The sequence below is a fragment of the Meles meles genome, chromosome 16 (assembly GCF_922984935.1).
Source record: "Meles meles chromosome 16, mMelMel3.1 paternal haplotype, whole genome shotgun sequence".
NCBI lineage: Eukaryota > Metazoa > Chordata > Mammalia > Carnivora > Mustelidae > Meles > Meles meles.
The window spans coordinates 18,473,145-18,497,401 of NC_060081.1; the positions used below are offsets into that span (position 1 = coordinate 18,473,145).

A 24,257-nucleotide genomic window follows, 5' to 3' on the forward strand; every position below is an offset into this window, starting at 1 on the left:
CACAAGGAGGCAGAGAGGCACGAAGAGAGAGAGGGGGAAGCAGGCTCCCTGCTGAGCAGAGAGCCCGATGTAGGGCTCGATCCCAGGACCCTGAGACCATGACCTGAGCCAAAAGCAGTGGCTTAACCCACTGAGCCACCCAGGTGCCCCAGGTTCTCAGTGATCTTGAAGTCCTGGGGCCTTGAATCTGCCTTTCTAGACATCCTTCAACACTTCATTTGGCAAATTCTAGCTCAGCATGCTCATCCTGTTTGGGCTGGATGAGCTACAAAGAGTTCCAAAATCGAATGAGGAGACATGCAATGAGGAGAAAGCCAGACTTTACGGAGGTTTGTAAGCACTCTTCTTATGGTCCAGAATGTGACACAGTCTCTCCAAAACCAGATTCCCCCAGCATCTCAACTCCTCAGACATAAGTCCCTGTAGGGACTCAGATCAGTTTTGCTGGAAAAGGACAGGTTTTCTAAGGAGTTCAGGAGCATAGAGTGAAATTATGAGTAAGACGGCTACATCAAGGGGACTGATAGGAAGACTATAAACTTCAACTCTCGGACCCCATGTAAAACGAATGTTAATTGCAAAATTAGATTTGAGCTATACATAGCTATAATGACTCTATCATGAGTAAATTCAATTCACTTTTAAAACTTAACACATATCCAAAGAATTCAGGGACTAATTGCAGACTGGCACAATAATATAATAGTTAAGCTTTCTCTAGAACTTACTCTACGCCAAGATCCAGTTCCTAGAGACTTACATGTGTTAACTCCTTCATTGCCACAACACCCATGTAGGCAAGCATTCTTGTTATAATACCCATTTTACAGATAAGGACAGGGAGGCCCAGAAAAGTGAAACAACTTGGCCAAGGCACATACTGCTAAGAGACAGAACCCAAGCAGCCTGGCTCGAAGGGCTAGATGTCTAATCAAGAAGTCACACTGCCACTGGGTGACCAAGGTAGAGAGAGGAGGTTCCTGCTAACAAAGGATTCTTCTAATAGGTTTTTCATTCCCCCAACTCTGGCGGGCAGTGATCTTGAGCAGGCATACCCATCTGCTTGGGGATTCAGTCATAGTTTAGACATCAGTCATGTGCTCTGGGAGGAAGAAATACAAAATTCTGTCACAGCTAGATTTACCATGAGATGTTCAGTGTCAATTTGAGGAACCGGGTCTGCTTATCTCTAGTCTCGAGTTAGTTGTCCAAGCTCTTATTATCAAGAGCGTATGAGTTTCACATTGAGACCACAGAATCAGGAGCAAGTGAGCTAGAAACAGTGCCCAGAGCATGGTTAAATTCTGGATAACATTTTGTTAAACAAAATAATATGAACCTGAATGTTCTTATACTTGAATATGAACTTTTATTTTACAAACTAAACTATCTTTCAAAAGGTTTGATTAAATGTAGGCATTTCTTCATAAGACTAGAACATGTTTCCAGGGGTTTCCTAGTTTCAAATATAAGATTTCTCAGTTAAAAATCAGATTTCAATTAGAATGTTGATATGATCCTGAAACCTGGCAGAAGCATTTCATAAAATCTAATGATTACAGTAAGATAATCCAATAATCCATTCAGTAATTAAGTCCTTTCACTCAAAGAACTGAAGTACTTATCATCAATACCACTCAACTTTTACAGATTAAAATAAAACCCATAGAGGAGACTGGTTAAATCATCAGACCAAGCTCATCCACTTGTGGCTAGGGTTGAAACCAAACTTGTTGAACCTCAAAGCCAAGGCTTTTTTTTTTTTTTCTCTTGAATACCAACTAAAAAGGAGAGAGAAAAAAAACAGAGCAGTTAAGATTGCTTTCTTATAATTGTGGGCTGAGTTATTAAACAAAATAAGCTAGTCTAATTTCCCAAAAGTTTCTTTTTATAAATAACTAAACCACTTTGGTTTCTCACTACTATGACACCATCCAATATAAACGTATAATGGTTCATAATAACTGAGACAAAATGTGAAAGGCAAGGGCCTCTAACTAATAAATACAATAATGATTTTGAGCACTTGTGAAATCTCTTGAGTTAAACAGAAAGCTTTCAATGTCTGCTTATTTCTCTAGCAGACACCCTCTTTTAAGGATTTCTCAGACCTACTCTTCATTTTAAAAATTAACCTAACCTAATTTAGCTATAACTTTGTTCTGATTTTTTAGTTTAGCCATAATTTCCTTCTGATTTTGGGTGAGAGTTTTGAAATCTGGTATGTCCCTATTTATAATCTAATTTACTAACACTTCTGCCAAAAAAATAAACAAAAACCAAAAGCCCTGATTTTCAGAGTAACAGCGAGCAACTTGCATTTGGACTGTGGCACTCAAGTATTTCATAACTAATAAGATATCATGCAAGACTTCTCCATTTGTCTTGCCTGGTATCATAACTAAATCAAGATGTACCCTCATAGTCCAGAGCTAGCCATGTATGGCCAGGTCTTACTGTAAGCCATATCAAAAGCAAGGATATTTTTGTCATGTTGCACATATAGGAATCCAAGGGGGTCAGGTTCTCAGTAATTCTCACAAGAATAAGCAAAGGGGAAATCTTTTCTCCCATTTCATTAGAGAGCATATTGAACGTCACTTTTCCCCCCATTTCTCCTGATGCGGTATTTGTAGAGCCTGCAATGGACGGGGTGGGGGGCAGATCCCATGTGGTGGTAGGTGGTCTTAGGGGAAGGCTCTAGGGACAGCCCCACCCACTATGTTCCTTGGGAAGAGTGCTTATCTTTTGATTCTTCTTTGCCACACTTCAAACTCTAGGAGCTCTCAATGCTCCTTCCCTGCCTCACCCTGATGAAAAGCAACTTCTCTCATAGTCTTCTTCAGTCTCAGTGGGGGCAACTCCATTCCTCAAGTTGCTCAAGACAAAATTCACCATCTGTCATTGGCTCTTCTTCTCCTCACACATCTGACCTGCAATTCACCAGGACATCCTATAGGTTTCACCTTCAAACACATCCTATTTGCAAACACTTCCGCCGACCTCCACCGCCATCTTCCTCTCCCTAACCACCATCATCTCTCCCCTGGACTGCAACAGTAACTTATAATAGTTATGCGTGCTTCCACCAGTCCCCCTCTTCAGACTGTTCCTAATAAAGAGGCTCCAGAAGTCCTATTAAAACCTGTCAGATCATATAGGCCTCCAATGTCTTCCCACGTTACCCAGAGGAAAAGCCAACCCCCTCGCAGCAGCTCTGAGGGCCCACATAATCTGAGGCTACCCATCACTATTCTGACTCCTCCTTTCCAACCCTGAACACACGAGGGCAGTTTCTACTGTACACTTGCTCTTCCTTCTGTCTGGACAGTTTCTTTCAGTTAACCAATAGGTTAACTCTCTCACCTCCTGGAAGTCAGGGCTCCTATAGTACCTTCTCAAAAAGACTTACCCTATGTAATTTTCTTTCTTTCTTTCTCTCTTCTTTTTTTCCCTTCCTTTCTTCCTTTCTCTCTTTCTTTTTCTTCTTTCCCTTCTTTCTCTTCCTTCTTCTCTCCCTTTCTCTTTCTTTCCTTCTTTTGCTTCTGAGTAACTTTTTTCTTATTGAGCTTAAATTCACATCATAAAATTAATCAGTTGAAAGTGACAATTCAGTATCATTTAGTATACTCACAATACTGTGAATCTACCACCTCTTTCTAGTTACCAAACATTTCCATCATTCCAAATAAAATCCCATTCCCGATAGTAATTACTCCCCCTTCCTTTCATTCCCCAGCCCCTGGCAACCACCAGTCCGCTTTCTGCCTCTATGGATCTGCCTCTTCTGAATATTTCATATATATGGAATCATCCAATAAATACCTTTATGTCTGGTCCCTTTCATTTAGCACAGTATATTCAAGGTTCTTCTATGTTGAAGAATGTATCAGTACTTCATTCCTTTTTTTTTTTTTTTTTTTTTTTTTTGTACTTCATTCCTTTAGTGGTTGAATAATATCCATCCTATTAATATACCACAATTTCTTTATCCATCCATTCATTCATGGACATTTGGGTTGCTTCTACCTTCAACTATTGTGAATACCATAGTCATGGACACTGGTGTCAAAGCATTCATTTGAGTATCTGATCAACTGAATTTATTTTTTTTTTTTTGGATCAACTGAATTTAAATGGCAATGTTTCCTCCGTATTTTCTTACCCAGCTCTGGCTTTTTACTGGGGCACCCATCATCTTTTCTACTTATGAATTGTATTTCTTGTTTGTATTCTGTTTTCCACCATTAGATTATGAGCTCCAGAAGAGGAGGTAATTTTAGTGTTTTGCCCATGGATACAGCTCATGTGCCCGGCAGAGGGCCCAGGACAAAGCAGATGCTTGGAAATGTTTGTTGAATGAACTGGTACAACCAACTAGGGGTTGAAATGTTTGGTTTGGAAAGGAAAGGTCTGTATCAAACCTGAGCATGAGCAATATACTTTGGGCTGTGCTTTTCCATCTCTTCCTTGAAACTCTGGCTTTTCTGTTCTGTCTTATGGTAAGGTGAGGCCTAAGTCAGTCTTGGAATGTCCCATGGGAACTCCTGAGGCTAAGAAGAGGGTGTTGTGCAAACCAGAAGGAACTCTGTGAACTGAGGACAGAGAGGAGGGAAAAACAGAGTTGCTGGCCATATGAAAACCAGCCAGCATTCTTAAGTGTTTGCATATGTGCAATGACTAAATTATAACCAATATCCCCTCAAGACTAATTCCATATGATGATTTTATAACCTACAGCCCACATGTGTCATTCTTCATTTACTTCATGTATATCTTCTTTTCTCTTGGGCTCAGTCTGGCCTTTATTTTCCCAACATTAGAATCAGCATCTATAATTTCTATGAAAATTCTAAAATGTACCTGGGAGTTCAAATGCATAGAATAACCAAAAGATTGTTCAAAAATAAGAACAAAGTTGGAGGACTTACATAACGCAACTTTAAGATTGAATATAAAGCTAGAATAATGGAAACAGTGTGGTATTGGCATAAAGATGGACATAGAGATCAAAGGACCATAAAAGAAAGAGTCCAGAAATAGACTCAAACACACAGAAAATTGATTTTTTTTTTAAAGATTTTTATTTTTTATTTATTTGACAGTGAGAGAGAGAGATCACAAGTAGGCAGAGAGGCAGGCAGAGAGAGAGGAGGAAGCAGGCTCCCTGCAGAGCAGAGAGCCCGATGCGGGGCTCGATCCCAGGACCCTGAGATCATGACCTGAGCCGAAGGCAGCGGCTTAATCCACTGAGCCACCCAGGCGCCCCAGAAAATTGATTTTTGATAAAAGCACTAACATAAGCCTATGGGGAAAGCATAGTTTTCAACAAATGATGATAGAAAAACAGACGATCTTTATGGATGAAGACATATCTTTAGTTCATATTATACATAGAAATAAAAATCAAAATGGATCATATTTATAAAAAATTACATAGTGAAAAATCTTTGTACTTTTCCTATTGGACAAGGACAAATATTTCTTAGACTAGATACAAAAATCAGTAATCATGAAAGAAAACTAAATAACTTAGACTGTACCAAAATGAAGAACTTCTGTTCTTCATAGGACATCATTAAACTTTGAATAGGCCAACCTGCAGGCAGACAAAATACAATTTATACATCTGATGGAAGACCTGTATCTATAATTTATGAATGGCTCATGCAAATCAATATGAAGAAGACAAAACAGCCTGATTTTTAAAAAAAAGACTCAAACTGTGATTTCACAAAATATACTGATGGCCAGCAAACACATTAAAAAGGTGCTCAAAATTTCTAGTCTTTAGAGAAATGTAAATAGTCTGATGAGACTCTATTGATGGGATGAGATTCTTTTTGATGGCCTCACAAAGACTGACAATCCCAAATGTTGACAGAAGGCTGTGGTGTAACTAGAACACTTATACAAGCCTGGTGGGAGTATAAAATCATAAATGACTTTGGAACACAGTTTGGAAGCTTCTGGTAACTGCTAGAAATTCTTCTCCTAAGGATTTACTCAAAGAAAATCAAAACTTGTACCCACAAAAAGACTCACACCCCAATGTTCACAGAATCTTGATGGCCAACAACACGTGAATGGATCAACTATTTTCCCCTCATGATGGAAAGCTGTTCAGCAATTAAAAAACAAAAAGAAGAACACAATACAGATGGATTCCAGAAACCCTGGGCTGTGTGGAAAAAGCCAGGTGTAAAAGAGCACACACTGTATGATTCCATTCTATACTGTTTATTCTATAATTCTAACATTCTATAATGTTTATAAACTGCAAAGGTAAGGGGAGGGGGTTGTGGGAGTCAAATAACTATAAAGGAGAGTAAGAGAATTTGATGGGATGATACCTGAATTTGAGATGATGGTTTCATACGGCATACATTTGTCACAGCTGACCGAACTTTACACCGAAAATGTGCGTATTTTATTGCATGTACATCTCAAGGAGCAGATAAATGAAACCAAAAGTTAAGGAACATCTGCTCTGCAACCTCACAATTCCACTTTAAGTATTTACCCAAGAGAATTAAAAGCACATGTCCATGAAACACTTACAAAAGGATGTTTATGAATGTCATATTCATATACCAGAAACAGAAAACAATTCAAACATCTATCAGCAGAATGGACTAAGGAAAGGCATTAAAAAAAGGAACTACTGATATAATACTATGATGAATCTTGAAAAGATCACATCCAGTAAGTTTGAGTTTGTTGCAAAACAAAAAACTAAAAAAAACCTGCCCATCCCCCCCTAAAATTATGTCTAAATATAGAAAAGTACATACTACATGTCTATGAAGCTCAATGACAGGCTAATTAACTTTTGCTGGGAATCTGAAAGCATGTGTTTGAAATTGTGGGAATTTGGTGGGAAAAGTGTGGGTAGGAACTTTCTGGTAAGAAGTATTTTCCATGGTGTTTGGGATGGTGATTACATGAGTGAATGCAATCATTAAATCTCATCCAACATTTAAGATATATGGTTTCAACTGAGTGTTATTTATTCCCAGTAAAACAGTAAAATAAAATAAAGTCTTATTTTCCCACGTATATAATAGGAGCAACACTGTACTGAAGTCAAGAGACCTAAGTTCATTTCTGGGATACCATGAGAAATCTTCACAGGAGGTCTTGCTAGTGTTTTGTCACCAAACTTTCCCAAATAAATGATCTGTAGAGAATACTGTTAATTTTGAGGGTGGTGGGGGAGAGTCAGGGTGGGGAATGCTTCCAAGAACAAGCTGTCCAGAACAAATTCTGTGGTCTGTCCTTTTCCCAAAAAACTTTTTAGGTAAATTTCCTCTCCGAATTTATCTCAATTTTTCTATCCAAGATTATGAGCAACCAGCTAAGCTTATTGGTCATTTCTCAGATGAGAGCGAAGGCGATGCTTGAAATCTCTGACAGAAGCAACGTCTCGTGGGCGCTGACTAGTGACAAGGACACCAGCCACTGCAAAGGAGCTGGGCTTAACCCTGTGTTTTCTGGATTATGGAGGAAGGGGGTGCCAGGGAAGTACAGTGGAGGGTACAGTGGAGGGAAGGGGCTGATGTAGGGGTTACGGACTCATCAGTAAGGAATTATTTCAGTGTTTTAATAATTAGCATGGTCCTGCCTACCAACTCAGCCTCAACAGGACTTGGAAGCACACAATGCTGAACCCACACCCCCCTGCCACTGTGAGGGCCTCTGTTAGATGTCCATCGCTGCTTCAGATACGGGGGTCCAGCACCACACAGAACAAAGACAGGTGAAAATACCCACCCATGTGGAATTTACCTCCTGGCAGAGAAGAAAGATCATAAACAATAGAAAGAAGTAAAAGATATTTATAACCAATGTTAGATGGTGTTACAATTAGAAAAAGAAAGCAGACTAGGGAAGGAAAGAGAAGGGGAGAAATGGAATTTTCAGGAGGGGGGCCTGGGAAGGATACACATTTAGATACACAGCTGAAGGAGGGCCCAGGCAGAAGGGACAGGCAGTGTGGACGGCCTGGAGCAGAGCAGGCCTGGTAGGTCAGAGGAGCCACAGGGAACCACATGCTTGAGTGGAATAAAAAATGGCCAGAAAGTAAGAGGAGGTCGGAGAGGTCTGGCAATCCAAGCCTGTCAAGCTCCATGAGTCATTTTGAGCACTTGGACTCTTACTCTGTGAGAAGAAAACTGTTGGAGGATTTCAAGCCAGGGAATGGCATGGGAGCTGAAAATGCCCTTAAGAAGGATGAGGGATGAAGGAGGAGAATGAATCAGAAGACTCTGTGGCCCTCCAGGCGAGAGGGAGATGGCAATGTAGGTGGCGAGAGAAAGACTGGAGTTTGGATATATGTTGACGTACTGCGGGCAAGATTTCTTGATGGTTAGGATCTGGGATGTGAAAGAAAGAGAGTGGCCAAAGGTGACTCCAAGGTTTGACCCAACCAACTGGATGAAGGGGTTACTAGTCACTGAGATGGGGCTACTGCAGGTGAAATAGATTCTGGAGTAAGACTGGCTGGGTGGGGGACATAGTCAGCTTGACAAATCTATTAGACATACCACTGAAGATGGCAAGTCAACGGAGTGCTCCTGGAGCAAGTCAATGTCCTTGCTCCTGACGTTCAGCAAACACATTCAGGCTAAGGAAACAACTTGGGAGATGTCAGTGAACATAGATGAAATTAAGCCCAGGAGACTAAGACTGAAAGAAGACAGGCCATCAGAGCACAAAAGTTTTATTTTCACCATAAAACGTCCCTGCAGAAAAGTATTCACCTCTCCCTAAAATACAAATATGGATCTCTCTCATAAAATACTGGAGAACTGTTGAGAATTCAGTATAAGTTAAAATAAGTTAACTTAGAATCATTTCTCTGTTTCTTTTTCTCATTTTGTGTGTTTGCTTGGTTGTTTTGTAAATAACTTGATCGACTGTGAACCCACTTTGGGAACACTGCATTACTTATCTCTTTAACTTTCAATTTGCTAATAAATAGGTAAGATCCTAATGGCATTATGCTACTGTCGATGTCACTGATCACCCCCATGTCCTTGCTAAAGCCAGTGTCAGTCATCCACCTTCATCTTCCCTTGAAGGTGTCTCGGTCACATGTGAGAGACTTCTCCTTCATCTTCCTGTAGGACCCCTCACTGGCTGTTCCTTCATGCCTCACCTCTCCCCATCACATCATGATTTAGTCCTTGAACCTCTTTTCTTCTCTATGGGCACTCATCCCTCATGTGATGTCATCCAGTTTCTGTGGGTTCCCAACCTCCTCAGGTGCTTCCCAGGCATTATCTGAAACTGGCCCCCATATGTGGGGGGCAGGGAGAGGCTGAAGAAAGAGGCAGGCAACCCCAGGTAGGTAGGTGGCAGTCTTAATGGCAAGGGAACTTACTTGCGAGGTAACAGCAAGATAAATAGATCTCTGCATTTGCCTGCCAAATCTTAAATGTTCTTACAGAGGATTTAACTGGGTTCAGTAGTGTAGACCGTCCAGATGGTCTTAACACCACATTGCTCTCTCAAGTGTATGTCCTTGGAGCAGCCTCGGGAGTGGAGAAAGCAAGCAGGATGCACATTCCAAGGATAGGGGAGGAGGGGAGGAGCTTCTGACTTCCAGCTTGAGGGGCGACCAACAGTCACATCCTCTTGATGACCTCCCCCAAGAGTCCTGGCTCTAAATGTCACCTGTTCCACCAAAACCTGCTCTTCTAATCTCTTTTAACAGCCTGGTTGATGATAACTCCATCTTCACAGCTGCATAGATAGGAGTCCCTGGAGGCGTCCTTATGCTTCTTTTTCTCCAACACCCTCTCTCTAATCCATCAGCAAGTCCCACTGAATCTACTTTCAGGCATATTCAGGGCCCAAGCATGTGCCCCCTTGTTATGGCACTTACTGGTAGTCCAGGCTACCTCTGTCTCTTCCCTGGATGATTGCAATGTCCTCCAAATTCATCTCTTTGGTCTCTCCCTTTCCTCTTATAATCTTCTTTCAGAGCAGAAAATATTGTGACCATGTCAATCACTCTTCTTCTCAAACCTTCCCTTTTATTCAATAAAGACCAAATTCTCTGTAACGAACAAAAAGCCCTCTGTGGTCTGCTACCCTTCACACCTCTCTGATTTGGGTTTTTCCATGCTCTCTACCCTACCATCATTCTACCCCAGGCACACCTTTCTCTTCCCGCTCCCTTGAATATCCCACACTACCTCTGAGCATTTGCACAGGTGGTTCCTCTATCTTAGATTCCCTCCACCAGGCATCTGTCCAGCTCATTCCCTCACTTTCTCCTTAATGAGGTCTACCACCTCCTCAACTAACCTTACACTTCCAGTCTCCCTCCTCTGCTCTATTTTTTTTTTCTGTGACTTGTATCACCTTCAACCACACAAAATCCTTGGCCTATGCACCACATATATATATTTTTTCTGTTTTGTTCCCCTATGTATCCCATTATAGGTCCTCAATAAATAGCTTTTGAATGAACAAATGAAGAAACATTGTTAGGCAAGCATAAAGATTAATTTCCTGTCTAAATAGATTGCTGGTTTGGGGATCAGGGTAATGCTGGCTTCATAAAAAGAGTCTGGAAGTTTTCCTTCTGCTTCAGTTTTTTGGAACAGCTTCAGGAGAATTGGTGTTATTTCTTCTTTGAAAGTCTGGTAGAATTCCCCAGGGAATGCGTCAGGTCCTGGGCTCTTGTTTTTAAGGAGGTTTTTGATCACTGCTTCAATCTCATTACTAGATATAGGTCTATTCAGGTTGTCAACTTCTTCCTGGTTTAATTTTGGGAGTTTATAGTTTTCCAGGAACGCATCCATTTCATCTAGGTTGCTTAGCTTATTGGCATATAACTGTTGGTAATAATTTCTGATGATTGTTTCTATTTCCTTGGTGTTAGTTGTGATCTCTCCCTTTTCATTCATAATTTTATTAATTTGGGATTTCTCTTTTTTCTTTTGGATTAGTGTGGCCAATGGTTTATCAATCTTATTGATTCTTTCAAAAAACCAGCTTCTAGTTTCATCGATACGTTCTACTGTATCTCTGGTTTCTACCTCATTGATCTCTGCTCTAATCTTGATTATTTCCCTTCTTGTGTGTGGAGTTGGTTTGATTTGTTGTTGATTCTCCAGTTCTTTAAGGTGTAGAGACAGCTGGTATATTCTGGATTTTTCAATTTTTTTGAGGGAGGCTTGGATGGCTATGTATTTCCCTCTTAGAACCGCCTTTGCTGTATCCCATAGGTTTGGGACCGAAGTGTCTTCATTCTTACTGGTTTCCATGAATTGTTTAAGTTTTAGCTTCCAGGTGTTTGAGTTCCTTCTGAAACTACTAGAACTCATACAGCAACTATGTAAAGTGGCAGGATACAAAGTCAATGTACAGAAATCAGTGGCTTCCTTATACACTAACTGAAAATACAGAAAGGGAAATTAGAGAATCGATTCCATTTACTATAGCACCAAGAACCATAAGATACTTGGGAATAAACCTAACCAAAGAGGTAAAGGACCTGTACTCGAGGAACTACAGTTCTCAATGTACTGTATGAACTACAATGAAAGAAATCGAAGAAGACACAAAAAGATGGAAGACCGTTCCATGCTCTTGGATTGGAAGAATAAACATTGTTAAAATGTCTATATTGCCTAGAGCAATCTATACTTTTAATGCCATTCCGATCAAAGTTCCACCGGTATTTTTCAAAGAGCTGGAGCAAATAATCCTAAAATTTGTATGGAATCAGAAGAGACCCCGAATTGCTAAGGAAATGTTGAAAAACAAAAACAAAACTGGCGGCATCACGTTACACGATTTCAAGGTTTAATACAAAGCAGTACCACCAAGACAGTGTGGTACTGGCATAAAAACAGACACATAGGGGCGCCTGGGTGGCTCAGTGGGTTAAGCCGCTGCCTTCGGCTCAGGTCATGATCTCAGGGTCCTGGGATCGAGTCCCGCATCGGTCTCTCTGCTCAGCAGCGAGCCTGCTTCCCTCTCTCTCTCTCTCTCTGCCTGCCTCTCTGTCTACTTGTGATCTCTCTCTCTGTCAAATAAATAAATAAAATCTTAAAACAAAAAAACAAACAAACAAACAGACACATAGACCAGTGGAACAGAGTGGAGAGCCCAGATATGGACCCTCAACTCTATGGTCAAATAATCTTCGACAAAACAGGAAAAAATATACAGTGGGAAAAAAGTCTCTTCAATAAATGGTGCTGGGAAAACTGGACAGCTATATGTAGAAGAATGAAACTCGACCATTCTCTTACGCCGTACACAAAGATAAACTCGAAATGGATAAAAGACCTCAACGTGAGACAGGAATCCATCAGAATCCTAGAGGAGAACATAGGCAGTAACCTCTTTGATATCAGCCACAGCAACTTCTTTCAAGATATGTCTCCAAAGGCCAAGGAAACAAAAGCAAAAATGAACTTTTGGGACTTCATCAAGATCAAAAGCTTCTGCGCAGCAAAGGAAACAGTCAACAAAACAAAAAGGCAACCCACGGAATGGGAGAAGATATTTGCAAATGACAGTACAGACAGAAGGTTGATATCCAGGATCTATAAACAACTCCTCAAACTCAACACACACAAAACAGATAATCATATCCAAAAATGGGCAGAAGATATGAACAGACACTTCTCCAACGAAGACATACAAATAGCTATCAGACACATGAAAAAATGTTCATCATCACTAGCCATCAGGGAGATTCAAATTAAAACCACATTGAGATACCACCTCACACCAGTTAGAATGGCCAACATTAGCAAGACAGGAAACAACCTGTGCTGGAGAGGATGTGGAGAAAGAGGAGCCCTCTTACACTGTTGGTGGGAATGCAAGTTGGTACAGTCGCTTTGGAGAACAGTGTGGAGATTCCTCAAGAAATTAAAAATAGAGCTTCCCTATGACCCTGCAATTGCACTGCTGGGTATTTACCCCAAAGATACAGATGTAGTGAAAGAAGAGCCATCTGTACCCCAATGTTTTTTACAGCAATGGCCACGGTCGCCAAACTGTGGAAAGAACCAAGATGCCCTTCAACGGATGAATGGATAAGGAAGATGTGGTCCATATACACAATGGAGTATTATGCCTCCATCAGAAAGAATGAATACCCAACTTTTGTAGCAACATGGACGGGACTGGAAGAGATTATGCTGAGTGAAATAAGTCAAGCAGAGAGAGTCAAGTATCATATGGTCTCACTTATTTGTGGAGCATAACAAAGAACACGGAGGACATGGGGAGATGGAGAGGAGAGGGAGTTGAGGGAAACTGGAAGGGGAGATGAACCATGAGAGACTATGGACTCTGAAAAACAACCAGAGGGTGCAGGGGGTGGGAGGTTGAGGAACCAGGTGGTGGGTAATAGGGAGGGCACGTACTACATGGAGCACTGGGTGTGGTGCAAAAACAATGAATACTGTTACACTGAAAATAAATAAATAAAATATATATATATATATACCAAAAAATTTAAAAAAAAATAGATTGCTAGTGAATTGAATCTTTTTGTTCATAAGGGTGCCATATTTAAGGATGTTTTCATTATAAAGGTGGAAGGAGAAATAGAAGGTGAGTGGATCAGCTCTCTGTTTGGCTCAGAGGCCAGAGGTACAAACCATCACTAACAGATTGAAGAAAGGGAAAATTAAAGTGAGAACACACATATATACAAAAGGACAGAGAAAAAAGAAAAGTCAAAAGGATTCATGCTTGAGTTCAACCTCTGGTTTGTTCAAAATATAATGACAGAGGAGGCAAAGTCATTCTAAGATCACTTACTTAATCACCATGATTTATTTTAAAATATTTTCATTTTATAAAGCTTAATGTTGATCACTTTTTGAAAACCTTAATTTTTTATTTTATCTTTTGAAAAATAATTTCCTGATGTCTTTAAAAGTTGATAATTATGTCAGCAGTAATCTAACAGAGACTTATTGGGTGTGACATGCTTAAATTTCCCAGAAACAGTGACCCCACCCAAAAATAACCAAAATGAAGATAAGGCACTTTTGAATATTCCAACCCAGAATCTATAGGAGCCCTGCGCAAAGAGAGAAAAAAGATGAAGTAATTCATAACTGAATGCTTTGTCTTTCCTTCTCTACTTATCATTCCTACAGAGTAGGAAAACCCTAGAAAACTTGTCCCCCCAAATGCTGGAGTCAAGAGATGGATTTTTTTTTTTGTATTAATGATTACTGCTCTGATGGTGAATTAAAGCCTTCAGTGTACAGAAAGCCAGGCTTCTGGCAGAGAGTGGCTGATGTTTTCTGGCCAACCTAGGACTCAGGGTGAAGAGGACTTTAGAAAGAGCAGGTTGGTCCTGGGAGTGGGCTGAGAGTGTGAGGAGCAGGGAGAGGGACCAACAACCTCAGATCAATTCATGTCATCCCATTCCCTTTCCTCAAGGATAAGCCTCTGTCCTGGGATCCTCAGTGGGGCAAGTAGGGACAAGAGTGTGGAGGCTCCTGTGTACAGGGACTCACCCCCAGTCCTTTTAGCACCTTGACCACAAGGCTTCTGAGAGGAACACAGAGGGAAGTCTCGACTGCCAGCTTACAGTGAGATCAAATGGGCACCTAACATCCATACTTAAGTCACACTGAAGGAAATTGTCAAAAACCGTCTTGGACAAGGTCTTCAGCTGTTGAAATTCCAAGTTATCCATCCACCCGGGGAATAAGTTATAAGGTCTTGTTTAAACTCAGTTACACTGTCGTGGACACCATCTTTATTCTGTTTTTCCATCACAGCACTGTCCGCTTGCACCTGGGGCTCAGCCACACAATCCAACAGACCCAACCCAACCCTTTTTGTGCTCATGTTTAGTCTTGCTACAGTGAGCCCAAGCTCTCCCTAGCACTGGCATGGCATAAGAGTTGAATGCACAGAATTCAAATCAGCCAGAGCTGGGGTTCTCCCCCACTTCACAGAATCATCATAATGACAACAGGATATGGTAGATGGAGAGCAGTTGGCTCAGGCACCAGCCCAGAGCAGACCCCCTCAATACATAGTTATCGTTGCTGCTTCTGCTACGTTATTACAAGTGCACTGAAGACAACTGTGTCCCACACAGGCCGGAGCCCAATTTCAATAAAACTCTTAAAAGAAAATGAGGGGGAAAGCTTCATGACATTGGTCTTGACAATGATTTCAGGGATAAGACATCAAAAGCAGCATAAAAGAGACAAAAATCAAGAGGAGAAATAGAACTAACTGAACTAAAAACCTCTGCATGACAAAGGAAATGATCAACAGAGTGAAATGGCAATCTGTGGGAGGAGAAAACATTTGCAAGCTATATGTCTCATGAGGAATTGACCTCCAAAATATATAAGCAGCTCTTACTATTCAATAGCAAAGAAAGACAAACCCAGTTAAAACATAGGCTAATGACTCGAATAGACATTTATCCCAAGAAGACATACAGACAGCTAAGAGCCATCCAGTAAGGGTAAACCCAACCCCACAATGAGATAGCACCTGCCACCTGCCAGGATGGCTATTATCAAAGAAACAAAAGATAAGCATTGGCAAACACGTGGAGAAATTGGAACCATTGTACACTGCTGATGGGAATGCAAAATGGGATAGTTCTTAAGGATAACTTACTAAGGTTCCCAAACAAGTTAAAAATGGAAAATTGAATGAGTGACCCAGCAATCCCACTTCTGGGTATTAATCTAGGTCTCAAAGGATATTAGCCTTCCCTTGTTCACTGCAGAACTCTTCACAACAGCCAGGGTGTGGAAACGGTGTAAGTCCATGCGGGAGATGAATGGGTAAAGAAAGTGGAGTACACACATACGATAGAATGATGATATTCAGTCTGAACCTTGAGGACATTACACTAAGTGAAACAGAACAGTCACAGAAGAACAAATATTATGCAATTCCATGGATGTAAAGTCAAATACATAGAACCAAAGAGTGGAATGGTGGCTTCCTGGAGCTCAGAGAAGGGGGAAAGCTGAGGGTTGGTAACCAACAAGCATAAGGTTTCAGTTAAACAAGATGAATAATTTCTAGAGATCTGCTGTACAATACTATACTTTTAGTTAACAATATCGGATGGCACACTTAAAAATTTATTAAAATGGTAGGTCTCATGTTAAGGATTTTTATCACAATAAAATTAAAAAAAATAAATAAAGTCTCCTGTTTTAGAATCCAAACAGCCTGGCTGGCTCTTTTCCCTTCTTGTTTCTGGAAAACTGGACTTGGTTGCTGTCAGAGTTCTGTTCCAGACCAGAGGGACTTTTCCCTTTATCCTGAGCAAGGACGGGTCCAATGGCATGCACACACGTGCACACACACGTGCACACACACGTGCTACACTCACACAGTTTCAGCCTCCCCCCAGCTGGGAGACTCCGGCTTTGTGCCTACCCCCCTGCATGTTTGCACTTGGATCCCAATGTCATCCCAGACTTTGCAGACTCTCTCCTTCGAAGTTGTCCATCTCTGCAGCCACAGAAAACTGGGAGGTGTGGAGGGGTGAGCAGAGAAAGACAGACCCTCCCAATCACAGGATGAGTATTTGGAAGGACTCAGACGAAGAGCTCCCTTCCTGGAGAAAGAGGTATCTGAAAACCAGACACCAGATCTGCTTGAGCTACTGTTCTCCAAGAGTAGAGGCGTCAGTTAGGAAAACACTCTGGGGATCAATCGCCTCATCTAAACAACCCATTCGAGAACAGAGAGAACCTGATGACTTGCTGGGGATTCTGTAAAGTCCAAACCAGCATCCTGACAGCCCGTCTGCTGGGCACAGACATAAGAGTTTCTAGAGCAGGAAAGGAAAAACAATGATGACGAGGAGGGCTGACATTACTCAGCATTTACTGTCAGCAAGGAACTGAACTAAACACTCTGTGTCCATTTCATATTTAGAAACCACCCTCGGAGTTTGGGCATTAGAGCTAACATGTTGGTTTTGTGGGTAAAGAACACAAAAATGAAAGCAGTTAGATGAATTGCCTAGAGTTGTGCATCTCATGAGTGTAAGAGCAGGGATTAGATGCAATTCTGCACAACCCCAGAGCTTTCTGTCTCAAATACTCTACACAGAATAGCAGAAACAGGACAGCAATGTTCCTACTGATATCTGGGGGGCAAGGACACACAGTTTGGCCTCAGACACTGGTGAGAGAACTGTTGCAGCCATGGGGAAGCATAGATCCCATGTCTCTGCTCCTGGAAGAAATTAGGAGGAAATGCTGAGGTTCAGTGGGTAAGGCTTTGGGGGTCTGCGCTGCCATACTTGGATCGACACGCTTGGTAGGGCAGCCTTCAGTGAGAAAGAGAATGTGGCCATCAGGCAGAACCTCAGAGCAGGCACCAAGACAAATGTGAACTGAAATCACTTGTTCACCCCAGCCCTCCTCCATGTACCCACCACTTGTTTTCCATCCCGTTTTCTTCTCCCTGTTGGCTGACTTCCCTCCCGTGCCATAGGCCTCCCCCTCACCCCCACTGCCCAGGAGCAGTGTGAACTTCCTGAGCTCTTTTCCCCATCACATGGGGATTTTCAGGGACTCCAGAAAGACCAGCTGGAATACGCAGGCTGTGTCTACACTGCAAGGCCCCCTTCCTTTCCCGCCCTCTCCCAGAACTTTCTAACCCACGAAGCCAAAATCCCATATCACACCAACAAGACTACAAAACACTCCTTCACTCACTAACTTGATTTTCCCAACTGGTAATACTATTTTTCCCTAAACAATAACAACAACAAAAATGGAGAGCAATTATTCTTTTTAACCTAAATTTCTGCTTTAAAATTTCATTCCCTTTGCGATAGAAGTATTTACAGAACAACCCGAGGGCACTTACCAGCAGCGAGTCACACTTGAGCTTTCTTCCCCTACTTTCTACCAACAGAGCTTAACTCTGAAGACCAATTTGTCCAACAGACCTCTGCTAGGTATAATAAGCCACTCTTTCTTTAAAAACCTCCCATTTGCTTTATCAGTGAAGACACAGGAACCAGGCTCCTGATAAGCTAAACTCCTGAACGGTGCTGGTAACAAACACCCACTACTGTTTACATCACATTGTCTATTTCCAATATCTCTGATGATGGCCCCCTCCCGATGTTCAGCTTATCTCCCTAGATGGTTACATTTCATCTTAAGCAGAATTTCCCTCCCTTGTGGGTGACTTTCTCAGCAAAACCTCCCCGACTCCTTGTAGGTGGCGGGTCACTCAGTGCCTCAAGAGTGAGTTGGCAGCTGTAACTTCCTGAAAGCTGCAGGTCCTAAAGCAACTGTGCACGTCCTGCAGCAAGTTTTATACCTGCTGGGGCCTCAGTGTGAACGGTTTGAAAGTCTGAATGCATATCAGGCATGTAAGTGGGAGCCAGGGTCTGTGGGCAGGGACTTGGCATGTTCAATCCCAGGCACTCCTCAGAGCTTTATCGGAGGCTCAGAGTCTGATGATTCCCTTGCCCAAGGCAACAGACAGGACAAGGAAAGGCAAATTCCTTAATCTCTCTACGTCTCCTGAGCAAAGGGAATTGTCATCAATATTAAGTGAATAGTCTGTATAACGAATCACCCATATTAAGGGATACCGATGGCTTTCTGCTCTATCACGTACTCAACCTATTCCACCCACCACCATTATTCCTGTGCATACACACACACACACACACACACACTCTCATGCACACTCCCCCCAAATACCTCTTTTCATGGTTGCTTCAAGAATGCAGTCTCAACAAGGGAGTCAAATGACCTCTTCTCCTTACCTATGGCCACCATACTAAAAGACGAAGATTGACAGCAGAATCTAATTACACATTATGTAATCTTGATATGGACCATGCTTTCATAAGGTCATTTATCGTTTCTTACTTGCTGTTAGAGACCTGAGGAAATTATGCTCAAACACGAAACTGAACAGTACTCCTTGAGGCACCCAACATGGTATCAGGCACTGTGAAAGGTGTGAGAGAACGAGAAGACTCATTTCAGACCTCAAGGAAATTAAATTTTATGAAGAAAAAATATGTGTGGGTGGGTGGAGGGGAATGTAGCATTTTACAAATCTGAAAATTGTGAGTTTAAATTAGAACTTAAATTAATGAAATTAATAAATTTAAATTAAATTTGCAACAATATTTTAAAAGTAGGGTAGCTTATTGGAAGACCATCAAGTTGTTTTTATTCAAGAGCAGAATTCAAAAAATCTTTCTGGCCTGATTAAGCTACTGGTCTCCTCTAACTCTAGATCTCTTGATATCCTTTACCATCATATGAGTGCTGAGACAGCAGTGTTTAGAAACTTGTGCCAATTCTGCTGTGCACTTGATCTTTCAAAGACTCTCTCAGCATTGGTACTTACATATTCTAATGTTATCAGGATGAGTAATGGCACTTTCAATGTTTCCATCAACAGTGTAAGCAATCTGAAGTTCAGGGAGGCCAATGCCTCTTGAGGTCCTTCAAATTTATTTGAAGGAAAATAGAGGGGCCTCATAGTCATGGGCAGCTTCAGGAAATTTCTCTTTAACCATCCCTCTAACTGCCAGGGCACTGAAAATTGTGGAATTCAGAGATTTCTATGGAGGTGCCCACCTGGGAGGGAAAGACTAGGAGACTATGGGAGAGAGGAGAGCCCACCCCCTCCAGAGTCTCTCCCCAAGATGGTGCACTGCAAGTATGATTTTCCCTCAGGCCATACCCACTAGAACTGACTGGACTCCTTAGAGGTGACTCTCCTAAGCAAAAGCACTCCAGAATCAACAGGAGATGATGCTTCTCTGTGACAGAGCAGAGAAACATGTGGTAACTCGCTGTTCAGTGACATGAAAGGAGAGATCAAAAGTGGCCAAACTCCTTAATCTGTAATGATAACAACAGATTGGCACTGTTGAAAGAGCAGAAATGTGTTTGGGGGGGGGGGGGTGCGCGTGCGCACACACGCGTGCACGCCCGTGCAGAAGCTTGTTTGTGTGTTTGCAAGTGGGTTTTTGTCCACATGGAGAGAACATTTTAGCTCTGCACCCAAACCAAAATGAGCTCTCAAATGTCAAGAATCTCACCAAATGGCCAAAACCAAGAGGTGAGCTGGTCTTCCTTGCACCTTGGAGAACAAGGAATAATTGGTTCAGACCCCCACCAATTTGATAACCAAATGACAACCCAGGTCCTCCCTATGAGGTCCACTACAGCCTGGGCCCGTTACGTCAAGGTCCTCCCTGTCCCCGGCAGCTGTCTGCAGAAGTCCCATCTATTCTACTTGGCAGCAGCCTAGAATTCAGATCCTTTTCCAGTGTGTACACAAGAAATCCATTTACACCAAACAGTTCTAAAATGTGGCCCACCGAGCAAAGACTGGTGCATCACAGCAGATTTCATGGCCTCCTACATCTGCGGGTGCTCTCTCCTTCATCCCCTCTCACATCTGCTCATCACCAAGCCATCCCTCCCAGAAGGGCTCAGGAGCCTTTCACTTCCTCCCAGTGCCTGTCCTTATATGAGAACACCCCAAATCCACCAAGGTGCTAGGCAGCTTAAAAGGCTGCACCCCGCCCTTTTAGAAAGAAGCTGAAGGTACAGATTGTCAATTCATTTCTCTCTGTCACTTCTATCTTTGTTTCACCTTTCCATCCTCATGAGCACCCTTTTCCCCCTTCTAGCACCTTCTCACCTCTTACCTGGTTGCTACAACCCATTGAATATGTTGACTGGTAAGCTTTGCTGCTTTATTTTCCCAAGGAGTAGAGAATTACTCAAAACATAGGAAAGCCTTATAAATACAAAATCTGAATAACTTATAAAATAATCTCAGCATCTGTGGAAAAATAACAGAAAACTGTAGGAGTGATGTTTTAACTCAGAAAACTCAAATCAAATTGAATATATAAACAGAAACTTTACTTCCTTATCAAACTCGCCTTGTGGGTTTCTACCTCACCCTTCACCCTGAGTCCCTGTTCTCTTCACTGTATTTAAGAGGAAATAAAAATTCAACCTTATTTCATAGTCACACTATACTAAGTTCTTTCAGATCTTTTATGATTGACTACATAGGTAATTTTTTTATCTTTAGGACTTTAATTGGCTGTTCATGATTTTATTGAAGCAATTACCCTTAATAATTGGCTCCCACTTATCCTAATATAATCTACAATGACTTCTATAAAATACATTTAGACTGCTCCACATTTTAACAATATTCATGTGTCCCCTGGCAGACTTGGGCAGTTCAAACAAAAGAATGAGCAATTGGGAAGCTAGAAACTGTGAGGTCCCAAGAAAAAAGCACCTTCAGTAGGCATGGGAGCCAGCTTCTAAGATGGTGCCAAGTGATCTCTGCCTGCCTTTTGCAGTCCTTGCCCATGCTGTACCAGGCAAGTCTACATGGCCAATAAAATATGGAACAAGTGAACACTTAGCCACTTCCAAGATTAGGTAAAGTTTCCCTGTTGAATCACTCACCCCAAGAGAAGCCATGTGGTGAAGAGCTCATGGAGTGGTGCACATGGAGAGGCAATAAAGACGTTAAAAAAAAGCAAAAACAAAACAAAACAAAAAAAACCTCTAAAATTTTAGAGTATTTTGTTACGCAGCAGTAGATAACTGCTAGTTGATAATAACTTGTTTACAACCATTTGTGGTTCTATCAGTGAGGAGATAGAAGTCGGGGTCCTTGCTAATATAAAATGACTTGATCTCCAGGGGTTTTGGCATTGTATCTCCCTTACAAAGTATCAAAAATTCAACGTCTATTCCTATTTAATAGACCTTTTTCTCTGTGTGTTGTTAGGACTTCCTGTCTCAGAGATTGCTCCCCAGTTCTTGAAAGCACTCCTCTGCTAGTCTCATAAGATCAAGTATCTACATGCACAATCTATGTATTAGACAGATCTCTGCCCACTTGTCAAAAGAAACAAATTCATTTCTAAAGATTTATACATTATATAGTAATAATATATTTATATATTATATATATTTATATATTTATTTGAGAGAGAGACTGTGTATGAGAGTAGGGGAGGAGCAGAGGAAGAAGAGGAGAGAGAATCTTAAGCAGACTTCACGCTGAGCCCCATGCAGGGCTTGATCTCACAACCCTGAGAACAGGACCTGAGCCAAAACAAAGAATCAGGGGCACCTGGGTGGCTCAGTGGGTTAAAGCCTCTGCCTTCGGCTCGGGTCATGATCCCAGGGTCCTGGGATCGAGCCCCACATCAGGCTCTCTGCTCCGCAGGGAACCTGCTTCCTCCTCTCTCTCTGCCTGCCTCTCTGCCTAGTTGTGATTTCTCTCTGTCAAATAAATAAAAATATTTTAAAAATAAAAAAATTTAAAAAAAAAACAAAGAGTCAGACAACCCAGTGCACCACCCAGGTGCCCCATGAAGGAAACAAATTTGTTTTATCATAAAAAGCAACATTGCTGGGGCACCTGGGTGGCTCAGTGGGTTAAAGCCTCTGCCTTCTGCTCCAGTCATGATCCCAGGGTTCTGGGATCGAGCCCCTCATCGGGCTCTCTGCTAAGCAGGGGGTCTGCTTCCTCCTCTCTCTCCCCACCTGCCTGTCTGCCTACTTGTGATCTTTGTCTGTCAAATAAATAAATAAATAAATCTTTTTTTTTTTTTTTTTAAAGCAACACTGCATTATTTTTTTCCTTGAAATCTAAGGTCTGTACCATGTCTGTACTGGTCAGCAATGGCATCTGAGAGTCCTCATAGGGACAGGTCTCTAAGGACAGTAAGATGACCCAGTTGGAAAGGGAAGGGTTAGTGAGAGCTGTGGGTGGGAGTCACGGCCCACTCATGGGAAGGGGGTCTGTGACTTCCGGCAAACACTCTTTGTCTTGATCAGAAACGTTCTTACTGTGATGTGATGCTTCCTCTTGTCATGGCTTTGTTCCTTGGACTCTCAAGCAAATGATTTGGCTTCTAATGCACGGAGTGTGTAAGAGGAAAACCCAGCTGTAGGTCATGTCCTCCATATTTCCCCTGTGTGGAGGCCCCTGTTCTCTGGTGTCTCAGTCACTTCTCTTACCTTCTCATGTTGTAAGAGCATAAGAGGAAGATCAAACTGTAGTCATCTTCTCATGCTTTCCTTTATCTAAATAGATGTCAACATTTTCCTTCATGACCGTACGTCTCCTTACACCTAGAAATCCTGAGGCAAGCTTCCCTATGGGGCTGTTAAAAGCTTAAACATGGTCTTTATTTTATAAATATTCATGACAGGTCACCTTCCGAGATCAAGTGCAGATACTCTAAAGGATTCCAAGAGAACTTAGATTTAGAAAGAAAGGAGAATTAAGAAAGGAAGGAAGGGTATTTCAACAGAGACCATCCATATGTGTTTTCAGAAAGTCATTTTACTCATCCACTTAAGATTGTTTCTCTGCAGGATCCTGTCCAGTTCTCCCAAAATCAACTTCCTTCATGAATAACATGTTTTGTTTTGTTTTGTTTTAAAACAAACAATTTCTTTGCCAGCGTACTTGTATAATACAAAGCTCATAATATCCAAGAGGTACTATCTTTATGTCTGAAGCACAAAACAACAGAATACTAGGGCACCAGAGTCATCTTAAAATCATGTGTTTCTGACAATCTAAGTGATGTTTAGAGAAGACATTTTGAGTATTTCTGAGTGTTATCTCTAGTACTCACAGATAATAATTTCTAACATCTTCCTCTATTTCTAAGCCCTACTTCTTTTTTTTAATTTTTATTTTTTAACTTTAAGATTTATTTATTTTTTCAACGTAACAGTATTCATTGTTTTTGCACAACACCCAGTGCTCCATGCAGTACGTGCCCTCCCTATTACCCACCACCTGGTTCCTCAACCTCCCACCCCTCCGCCCCTTCAAAACCCTCTGGTTGTTTTTCAGAGTCCATAGTCTCTCATGGTTCATCTCCTCTTCCAGTTTCCCTCAACTCCCTCTCCTCTCCATCTCCCAATGTCCTCCATGTCATTTGTTATGCTCCACAAATAAGTGAAACCATATGATACTTGACTCTCTCTGCTTGACTTTTTTCAGTGATTATGCTGAGTGAAATAAGTCTAAGCCCTACTTCTAAGAGTGTGTGTATGAATATAATTGTGCAAGATATATATAATTATGTATAAACATGATGTATGTATACACACAGCAAAAAGACAGGGAAGAGACAAAAACAAGGAAAAGTAGAGTCATGTTATGTTTTTAAAAGAGATAATAAAACATAATAATATCACAATGTAAAGCAGAATGAA

The 24,257-nt window shown here is 41.5% G+C and overlaps 1 protein-coding gene across 2 annotated transcripts in view; it reads right to left on the reverse strand.

Annotated features, from left to right (window-relative positions):
* IL1RL1 (interleukin 1 receptor like 1) overlaps positions 1–17,976 on the reverse strand; it is a 36,488-nt gene extending 18,512 nt beyond the window's left edge. Inside the window, exon 1 of one of the 2 annotated variants that reach the window (XM_045981153.1) lies at positions 17,863–17,976. The gene's annotated coding sequence lies outside the window, so the exon portion shown is untranslated. The remainder of the gene's footprint in view (positions 1–17,862) is intronic. The other variant, XM_045981152.1, reaches the window with a different exon arrangement.
* Between the last annotated feature and the right edge of the window lie 6,281 nt (positions 17,977–24,257).